We start from the raw sequence: 10,257 nt of genomic DNA, 5'->3' as shown, positions 1-10,257 counted from the left end.
TTCTCTCTCATTGATGTTTCCATCTCTCTGTTCCCTCTCCCTTCCTCTTCTCTAAAATCAATTAAAAAAAATAAAATATTAATTGGGTGGGTCATGGACCAGGTAATTCTAATGTGTAGCGAAATATGAGAACCACTGGTCTCAGGAAGCTGCCTTCTCCATCGCCACACCTACTTGGCTGCAGAACTGCTCTCAGCAGCTGCCTGAACCAAAGCTGTGATTGACGCTCTTGTAGCCTGTTCTCCCGGTTCTGGTGAGGACCAGGACCTTGACCGTGTTGCTTTTCAGGCACAGACTTCACTTTGGACCTCAAAGGAGACTTTCTACCTTGCCTTTTTCTGCAATTGTAGGCTGTGTCCCTGCAGTTTCATGCCCCCGTGTGTGCCCTTTCTCGTGTCAGGAGGCACTGTTCTTACCTTGTGGTAGTACCCAGAGAGAGAATGAACTCGGAAAGTTCTGGCTGTGCTAATAGCATCTGTTGAGCAAACAAACCTTGCCCATCTTCACCTCCTAAATGGGACAATCCTGGCCAGATGTTCTCCATCAACCAGTCTCTAACGTAGGCTTGCCTCCGTCTGTCCTTGTCCTGCTGGCCCCCATTGTTTGTCTCACCTTTGCAGGGCCTTCCCTTAGAAAAAGTGGTTCTCAAAGTGGGGTGCGTAGGCAGCAGTCTCAGCATCACCTGGGAATTGCTTAGAAATTCGAAAATCTCAAACACCACCCCAACCCTATTGATCAGAGACTTTGAGGGTGGGGCCTTGAAATCAGTGTTTTATCCAGCCCTCCAGGGGAGTATTATGCCCACTCAAGTTCGAGAACTCCCCCTCCCCCATTGATCTGCACCTGACCTTCAAAATTGTATGCCTTTGTGAAACTTGCAACGCAGGAGGGCCCCAGCTCGGCGTGCTAACCTGAGAGCAAGCCATCTCTCCATACTTCAGTCCTGGGAAATTTGGGAAGAAGGTCAGCCCAAAACATTACAACTGGAAACAAAGTCTTGAATTAGAAACACAGGTTTGACATTGTCACTCCCTTGGAGTCACAGAGAAAACCCTCTGTGCCTCCACGTTGCTCTTGGGAAAAGTTCCAACCGTTGAAGGTGGCCCGTGGGGCCTAGCCGGGTCTGGTGACTGCTCGTCTTGCTTGTCTCCTTTCAAGCCACCTCCTGATTTCTTTTTCTTAAATTGAATTCTAAAATTCATATCAAAGTGCATGTACATGTTTTAAAAGAGTCCAATAGCAGCATAATGCTTATGATAAAAAACGGTGGTCCCTGCTACATCCTCAGTTTTCCCCTCCCACGAGACAACTTTCAACTCTCCAGCCATCTCTTCTGCTATTTAGCTTTGTCCTATATGTCAAAACCACTTTTTATTCTGATCGTTCCACCTTTTTTAAGAACTATATATTAACTTTCTAGTAAGAATGCTGAGGACTTAGTTCTTTACATCACACTGAACATCCCCTCTTCACATCCTTCCAGCATAATTACATCACAATGTTTATTAGTTGAATACTCAATCTATATATATAAAGGCTAAGTGACTGTCCGACTGTCTGACCATATGACCGGCCGGTAGGTATGACGTGCACTGACCACCAGGGGGCAGATGCTCAACGCAGGAGCTGCTGAGCTGTGGTGACTTGGCAGTGGCGGTTTTCGGGTGATGAACCCCGAAACCAGAGAGGAGAGAGCCTGATTCCTCTCGGGGCCTCGCAATTCCACCTTCGGCCATGGGATATGTTGTTGCTGGGGCACTATTGGCCCCAAATCTGGTTTCCTGTTGAGCTGCAGTGACCACAGATACCCTTCAGGTGCGCCCAGCCAGGGAGGGACCACAGGAGGTTGGCTCCAGGGTGTGTCCCTTCCCGCCCCCTTCTAATTAATTTCCTTTCAATGTGCACAAATCCATGCACAGGGCCACTAGTGTTTGTATAATTAGGGCTATGTAAATATTGGCCACAGCTGAGCCATGTAGTGTACTAGTCATACATTCTTTTTTGTACAACTTTCATTTTTCCCAGAGTTAACACTTGCCTTGCTTTTTTCACTTGCCTAGTGTTTGTGACTCTTTCACCACTTCAGCCTCAAACTTGCCAATGAACTCTAAAACGCCTCCCAATCTGGTCAGACTCCTCGGGTAACCTATCATTGTTTTTTCTTCACTGGACTCAGCCCTCCTGCAGCCTTCCAGGTTCCTGCCATCATCCGGGCGGTTTGTCCCAAGGCCTGCCTGGTGTACGACTTGTCATCCTGGCACATTTCCTTCCCATCCTTTCAGGTTTTCCTTTGGCCTTTCTATTGGATCCCGTTCCCCGTGCCCCATGCTTTCCTCTTCCTTGGTTTTCTCCCTTATTTAGCTATCGTATGTCTTCCAGCAGCACCCTGAGGAGAAACACACAGGAGCTAAGGTATTTGTTTAATCTTGCATGTCTGAAAATATCTTTATTTTTCTTTCGCTGTTAATGGATGACTAGGTGAGGTTCAGAATTCTTGGTTGGAAATCATTTTCCCTTATAATTTGTAAATCTTTGCTTCATGTCTTCTGACTTCCAGGGTTGCTATTGGAAAGTTCAATAGTAGTCTGGGTTCCAATTCTTTGTACACAACTTTCTTTCTTTCAGGAAGTTTCCAGGAACTCTCTTCATTCCAAGTGTTCTGAAACGTCACAATAACATGACTAATTGCAGGTCTTTTTTTCAATGGGCTGGTTTGTTTGCTTTCAATCTGCAAATTCATGTCCTTTAATTATGGAAAATTTTTGGTAGTATTTCTTTGGTAACGTATTTTCTCTTTTCTTTCTTCATTAAAAAATTATTTATTGATTTGAGAGATTTCAGGAGGGAGTAGAAGTAAACACATCTTCAGTCATCCATTTTACCTAAGTTCTATATACCTTTCTCCATTATTGTCTCTGCTCTCTCTCTCTCTCTCTCTCTCTCTGATTCTTAAGCATGCTCAGTTCCTACCTGCCTCTGGGCCTTGGACATCCTGTGCCCCATCTCCTGGAACCCTCTTCCCTTCTTTCACCTGCTCTTCACCTGGCTGACAGTGACTCGTCATACATTTCTCAACTTAAAAGCCACGCCCTCAGAGAGACGTCCCCGATCCTGGGCCTTCTATCTGCGTAAAGTACCTCCCATGGCCACCTCTGCACCAGCCAGAGCTGCTTCCCTAATCTTCTGTGTCCTGCCTCCTCCTCTCAGACCCAGGGGGCTTTCAGAAAGATGAAGGAAGGAGGAGAGCTTCCTTCCCAGAGCCCCGAGCATCCTGCTAGAAGGCCACGCAGGCCTGGCCACAGCCTCATCCCCCCGTGACCATATGTCTGCTGAGCTGGTCCCTGGGATCCCTTCCAGCGGCCGGCCAACAGCTAAAGGTCAGAAGAAACAAGGCCTTCCTTTTGTTCCCTCGGCCTCACCACACATGGGACATTTTCCCCACACCCTGTTTTTCTTCGTCTCTGGCCTTCTCTCTCTCTGGGTCTCTCTTTGTCTCCCTCTCAGGGTCCCTCTCCCTTTCTCTCTCTGGGCCCCTGTTCTCTCTGCACTGTTCTGTCCTCCTCCCCTCCCACCTGCTGTCCTCCCATTCTCTGCTCCCCCTTCCCGTCCACCCACCTCATTTTTCCCTTTGTCTTTCTCCACATTCCTCCTGCGCCCACTGTGGCTCTGGCTCTGGCTCCGAGAGCACCTCTCTCTCCCCAACACCCACACGGCGCACAGGGCTCCTCTGCGTCCTTCTCCTCGGGTGCATGGGCGGCGGGGCTCTCCAGCAGCAGGGCCCCAGGTGTGGCGTGGCCTGGTGACCGGCCGGACCGCCTGCTGTCTAACACTCTTGTAAGGTTACTATTTATCTAGTGCAACCAGAGTTGGCACACACATCTGGCGCCTGGTACTTAGTGCAATTATTTATGATTTCCACCAAGATTTAAAAGCTCATCGCCGGCCTTGTAATGCAGTAACTGATTGCGCTGCTAATGTAATTAAGAAAAGATTATGATGTCCACGTGGCGTACCAGATGGTGGCATTCATAGCAATCGGCGTGCACAACTGGCAGACAACTGCACAAGGGCAGCCGAGCGGAGGCAGCTGGAGACCAGCGTCTTCCTCCCGCCACCGAGCAAGGATGGGAGGCTGCTGGGAGGGCCGGACAGTGAGGGGCGGGCAGGGGAGGGCGGGGACAGGAAGAGGGAGGCGTGAGGAGGCCTGGAGAGGAGACGAAGGGCCCATCACCCCTGATCTGCTGCTCCTACGTGGGCCTCCTTTTTATTGCTCCCCACCACACACACACACACACACACACACACACACACACACACGAGGGTTTTGCTGTACACATATGCACAGAGACACACATGACACCAATACTCAGACTGCCATAGCTAAGGGACTCGTTCCTTCCTTTACTAAACAGTATTGAGTAAGGGACCAGTTGTGCTAAGCCCTGGCTATGTCGACAAATAAAGCAGATGTGGTCCCCTTCCTTGGGGAGCTCAACAGACTAGAAAAGGAATAAACATTGATTCTGGTCAAGGGCACGTTTCTTGGTTGTAGGCTCCTCCCCAGCCCGGGCCCTGGTCTGGGCGCGTGCAGGAGGCAACCAGTCGATGTGTTTCTCTCACATCGATGTCTCTCCCTGTCTTTCCCTCTCTCTTACACTCTCTCTAAAAACCCATGGAAAGATATCGCCGGGTGAGGATGAACAACAACAAAAAGTCAAGAGGAAGAAGGAGGAAGCGGCCATGTGGCTGGAGCAGATCCAGGGAGAAGGAGCAGGATGAGGCTGGAGAGGAACCAAGCCGGTCCGGCAGGCCGTGTACGGAGCCGTGGGAACCACTGAAGGGCCTTAAACAAAAGTCGGTGGGAGTGGAGGGTTGAGAGGTGGTGATGTTTTTGCGTTTCTCGCAGATCAGCCTGGATCTTTGTTTAAAGATGGCTCATTTCAAGGTGTGCTCACCGCCTTTCGCTCCTGAGATGCCACCCGAATGAATGGAAAGAAATAAACAGGAGATAAACGTCCAGCGGTGAGAACAACCAGGAGAAGAGATATTGGGGGCCAAAAGCTTTCACAATTTCTGGAAGCCAGAATGCGGAAGGGAGAGAGCGACTGAGGCAGCGGCGCAGAGGGAACTGCAGCTCCAGCGCAGTGCGAGCGGCTGACGCTCTAACCACTGAGAAAACCTGGCCGGGGCTAAAACAAAGTCTCTCATCCATCTCCCTAACCAGTGCATTATGAAAATCCATTTAAAAACTTGATATGAAAAATGGAAAATGTATATTACAGTTTTGGATAAATTCTTTTTAGGAATATAGAAGTGGTTTTATTGGGGTGGGAAGAAACGGGGTAAAGGAAACCTTATCTTGGAAAAGACTATAACGGATCCACCAAAAGTTGGATGAATGAATGAATGAGGGAGGGACCAGGGCAGAGATAACCGAATGTATCAAGAGACAAAGTGGGAGGATGAAGAGCAGGCGTGTGAAATGCACTTGCCGGTTCTACAATCTTGAGCTTGACTACCTTGTTTTTAAACCATATTTTAAGTCATTAATCTTTATTTTTTTTAATAAAAATGAGCCCTTAATTGAAACAGAAGTTAACAATTAACTAAGGATGCAGGTGGATGGAAAAATCTTAATATAAAAATATCCATTCTCCCAACACTAATGTATAAATTTTATATAATCCCAATTATAGTACCATTTTAATTGGATAAAATGATCATAAAGTTTATGTGGGAAAATAAGTGTCTGAGAATGGCCAAAAAATATTTAAAGGAGTCCATCTCACCTGATAGGTATTAAAATGTACTATAAAGCCACTAGAGGCCAACAATATAGTGTGGGAATAGGATTGTTGAGTTGACAGAAAACTTTGGAACAGAACAAAGAGCCCAAAAATACATCCCAGTATATATGATAATTCAATACATAATAAATATTCCACCTCAGTAAAAAGAAAAGGTGAATTAATAAATAATGTGAGAGAAAAGCACCTTATCCATCTGTAAGACAGTGCAGTTGGAGCCTCACCTCACACCATATAAAATATTAAATCCCAATGGATTAATAGGACAAATGTAAAAATAAAATATAAAAACCTTAGGAGAGATTGTCAGTGAATATATGCAGAATCCAGGGATTAGAGAGGACATTTTTACCTGTGACAGGAAACCTAAAGTCTATTTAAAAAAAATAGAATCTCTTTTTACTACATAAAATTTAATCTCATCCAGTTAATTTTTTATTTGATATTGTACTTCTTGGCTGTAGAATTCCCATTTGCTTATTTTTATAGTCTATCTCTTTGCTGAGTTGTTCTATTTAAGCACTGATTAACTGGCATATTTTCCTTCATGTCCTTCAAAGGTATGGTTCTGCTTGCTGCTTTAAAATGCTTGCTTCTTAATTCCAAGATCTGGGTCACCGTGAGGTTGGTCTCCACGGTTACCTTTTTCCTTGAGTATGGGGCACACTGCATATTTCTTCTTATGTCAAGTAATTTTGGATGGACTCCTGGGCGCTGTCCATGATAAGTTGTAGGGACTGTGGATTCTGTGATGCTCCTCTGGAAGATGGTTGATTTTATTTTTTTTCACTCGGCAGTGAACTTGGCTGAACTCCAACGCCAAACTCGGTCTTCCCTGTGGTGGGCACCGCTGCAGCCTCTGTTCGGACGGCACAGTGAGGCTTCTCAGAGTTTTCCCACTGAAGTCATAGTTCAGAAAAGGTTTGGGCCACGTTCATAAGCAGAATTTGAAACACCCCCTCCATGGATTTCTCCTTCCTGGGGTTTCCTCCTTCACTTCCCAACTCCTATGGAAGCCCCAAAATGTGTCCTCTGGTTCCTCAACAGGTAAAATGCAGGTTTCGGGGGGGACGGTCCCTCAGCCTGGCCTGCACCCTCTTGCAGTCCAGGAGCCCTTGGGGGATGTTCGACTAAAGCCATCAGTCAGACATCCTTAGCGCTGCCCTGAGGCCGGCTTCTGGCTAAGCCAGCCGTGGGCAAACTACGGCCCGCGGGCCGGATCCGCCCGTTTGAACTGAATAAAACTAAAAAAAAAAAGACCGTACCCTTTTATGTAATGATGTTTACTTTGAATTTATATTAGTTCACACAAACACTCCATCCATGCTTTTGTTCCGGCCCTCCGGTCCAGTTTAAGAACCCATTGTGGCCCTCGAGTCAAAAAGTTTGCCCACCCCTGGGCTAAGCGGTGCTTACCCTGTGGGAGTGCACCGACTACCAGGGGCAGCTCTTGTGTTGAGCGTCTGCCCCCTGGTGGTCAGTGTGTGTCATAGCAACCGGTTGTTCTACCATTCGGTCAATTTGCATATTAGCCTTTTATTATATAGGATTGATTTCAGAGAGGAAGGGAGAGGGAGAGAGATAGAAACATCAATGATGAGAGAGAATCATTGGTCGGCTGCCTCCTGCGTGCTCCCTTGCTCCCTACAGGGGATTGAGCCCACAACCTGGGCATGTGCCCTTGACTGGAATCGAACCTGGGACCCTTCAGTCTGCAGGCCAGTGCTCTATCTACTGAGCCAAACCAGCTAGGGCCCTTTAAAATATCTTGTCCAGGTTTAGCATTGTCATCTGTTGGGAAATCACCTTTTCCAAGGTATTCTGTCACTGGAGGTGGAGGCTCTCTGAATGACAATAAAATTTAAACTTTTTTTTAAGGGCGGAGGGGGGTCCCCATAAACAAAATTAAGAGACAAATGCAAAGTCGGGAAAAATATATTTGCCATGCATATGGCAGATAAAGAGTTAATTCTGAGCTCTTACAAATTGTTCAGAAAAAGACAAAGCATCCAGTAGGAAAAGTCTCCAGGATATGAATAGGCTCAGAGAAGAGTAAACCCAAATGGCCAGTAAACATATGGCTCAACCTCCTCGTACTCAGGGAAATGCAAATTGAAGTAACTCCTTGCCCGTCAGATTGGCAACGTGCCAAAAGAATGTTAACACCTACTCCTGATGAGGTGAAAGGGAAAGTATATTTTCATATGTGACTGGTGGAAAGGAGAATTGACATTGCCTTTTTGGAAAGCAATATGGGGGGAAATCTATTGTAAACATTCAAATATGCATTCCCTCCAACCCAACCATCTCACTAATCAGAAGTTGCCCCGTGGAACTAAACAGAAGCACTCAAATGCAGACTCTACAAAGGTGTTTAGTGCAGAAATATTTGTAGTGTCCAAAAGACTAGAAAGAGTCCATAATTGGATAATATTTAAATCACAGAACATTTGTGCCATGGAATAAGATGTAGCCATGAAAAAAAAATAGACTCACACTTGCAAGAGTTTCCACCATATTATTAATTGAAAAACTAAGGAAATATATGCAATATGATCCATTTTGACAATGACTTGCAAGCTTCATCTATGTATGAGTGCATGGGCACATAAGAGGGGATGAGAGGATTCAAATCAAGTTTAACATTGGCTGTTGGAATATTAGGGAAGGACCAGGGAGATGGAAAAGGGGATAAGATAAAAAAGTGTTTAAGCAGAGTTTTAAATGTGTCCATAAAAGCACGTATGAATTGATCCATTAATGTACAAACAGGTGTGTGGAGGCAGAATAACAGGAAGTGTTTGAGGAATGATCATCCAAATGGGAGTGGTGAGGTTTGGGGAGTATTAATTCGTTCCTTCTATATGTCTATTTTTTTAAAAAGTCTTTTTTTAAAAGTATATATAAATCACATAATGGAAAAATTAAAGCTTTTTTTTTTAATCATGAAAATGATTTTAAAACTACAGAAGTTGACTTCAGCCCTAGATGGCGTCATCCAGCCCAGGGCTACCTGTATACTCATGCCTCTTGAATTTTCATCTCCACTTCTAACCACGGTCAAGGCCTACAGGTTCAGAGACTAAGATGTCTGTTTGACAACTCCACCCGTATGGGCATCTCAAACTGGACCAAGCCAGGCGGCCTGGATGGCTTCATTGTCACTTTGTCAATGGGCTCTTGCTTCAACCTTTCCCTTCTTAGCAAATGTCACCAGCGTTCAATTAGCTGATCAAGCCCCAGTCTGGAACGTCATCCCGATTCTTCTTGCTCTCTTCAATCCCATGTTCAATCCAAGGGCAACCCCGGTCGGGTCTACGTTCAAAATACGTCCTGTATCTCACCGTCTGCCATGCCAACTTAGATCCCTTGCTTCAGGTGGTGTCTGCCAGATTCTGCCTCTGTAAAGGAAACTTTTCTCACTTGAAATTGAAAAGTAATCTGTTGAGTGATACTTTGAAATGGTGTGAATGTCTTGTGTCCCCAACCTTTTATCCAACAACTCTAACATCCATTCGTGAGCCTTATTTGAATCCGTTATTGCAGTGGTGATTGCAAAATGGTAATTTTTCTAATTGTATCATTTCTTCTGTTTTTATTCTACATTGTTCTGTAAAGAATTTTCCCTCCTGTCCTCTCTTTGAGTACTGGTCTGGCTTCATGGGTTATTTGATAATTCAGTGTGCTGTCGTCCAGTATTGCCATTATTCTTTTGTACGCTCTAATTGTTCAAAGTTTGGCCATCATGTGTCCATTTGACACGTCCTTGCCATTCTTGCAAGACGCCCTTGCTTTCTGACACAACAGCACTGGGATAATTGGGAAAATTTAACTAGAAACTTTATATGAGGTATTATGTTAGCGGATGTCAGACTCTTGGGTGTGATCATGGTAGTGTGGCCAGGTAGGAGAAGGTCCTTGCCCTTAGAAGATACTCGGAAACCTCCTGGGGTGAAATGGTGTGATGTCTGCAACTAACTCCCAAATACCGATAGTTGGAAAGGGGGTGAAACAAAGGTTGCAAACTCTAAACGGTTGATGAGGCTGGCTAGTGTTTATTAAAATGACACCTTTCTGTCAACTATTTCTTAGGGTTGGACTTTTTCAAAATAAAAGTTGTATAAATGATAGGTCCTGTCTTGGTCACTGGTGATCCCCACCCCCCCGCCCGCTCCCCCCCTCCCCCCCCGCTGCCATGGTGACCCTCAGTGCCGTCCTTGCTGGCCTCCACTCCTTGCTGGCCCTGGCTTCTTCCATCCCTACCGTCCATTTTCAGAGAGCTGCCAAAGGGAGTGTTTTCGGATTTAAATCGGAACTTGCCATTCCCTTGCCCAAAGCTGTCCTGGGCTCCTGAGACAAAATCTCAGTTCCTTCCCGAGGACTCCAAGGCTCCTGCCCCCTCGCTCTACTCCAGCCTCGGGGTCCAGGGCATCCCTGACACAGGGTGTCC

This window comes from Myotis lucifugus, unplaced genomic scaffold, assembly GCF_000147115.1.
Source record: "Myotis lucifugus unplaced genomic scaffold, Myoluc2.0 scaffold_173, whole genome shotgun sequence".
Classification (NCBI taxonomy): domain Eukaryota; kingdom Metazoa; phylum Chordata; class Mammalia; order Chiroptera; family Vespertilionidae; genus Myotis; species Myotis lucifugus.
Note: the sequence above shows the minus strand (reverse complement) of the source record.